This window comes from Alligator sinensis, unplaced genomic scaffold, assembly GCF_000455745.1.
Source record: "Alligator sinensis unplaced genomic scaffold, ASM45574v1 scaffold531_1, whole genome shotgun sequence".
Lineage (NCBI taxonomy): Eukaryota > Metazoa > Chordata > Crocodylia > Alligatoridae > Alligator > Alligator sinensis.
Window position 1 is genome coordinate 311,419 of NW_005842173.1, and position 318 is coordinate 311,736.

Genomic DNA, 318 nt, shown 5'->3' on the forward strand with positions numbered 1-318 from the left:
GTGCTCTGCAAACCCCCAGCCCCCCCAGCATGCATACACATACACACACACACACACACACACACACACACACACACACACACTCCTTCCTTGGCATGGATCTATACAACCCCCAAGGCCCCCCCATGCACACACACACACACACACACACACACACACACACACAGAGTACAGCACAAGCGCACACACAACCTGCTTCCTTGGCATCGGTGTGCAAACCCCTCCCAGCATGCACACCGCACACCTTCCTGCCTTGTGGCATCTACACAACCCCCAGTGCCCTCCCCCTCTTACACGCGCACACACACACACACACAC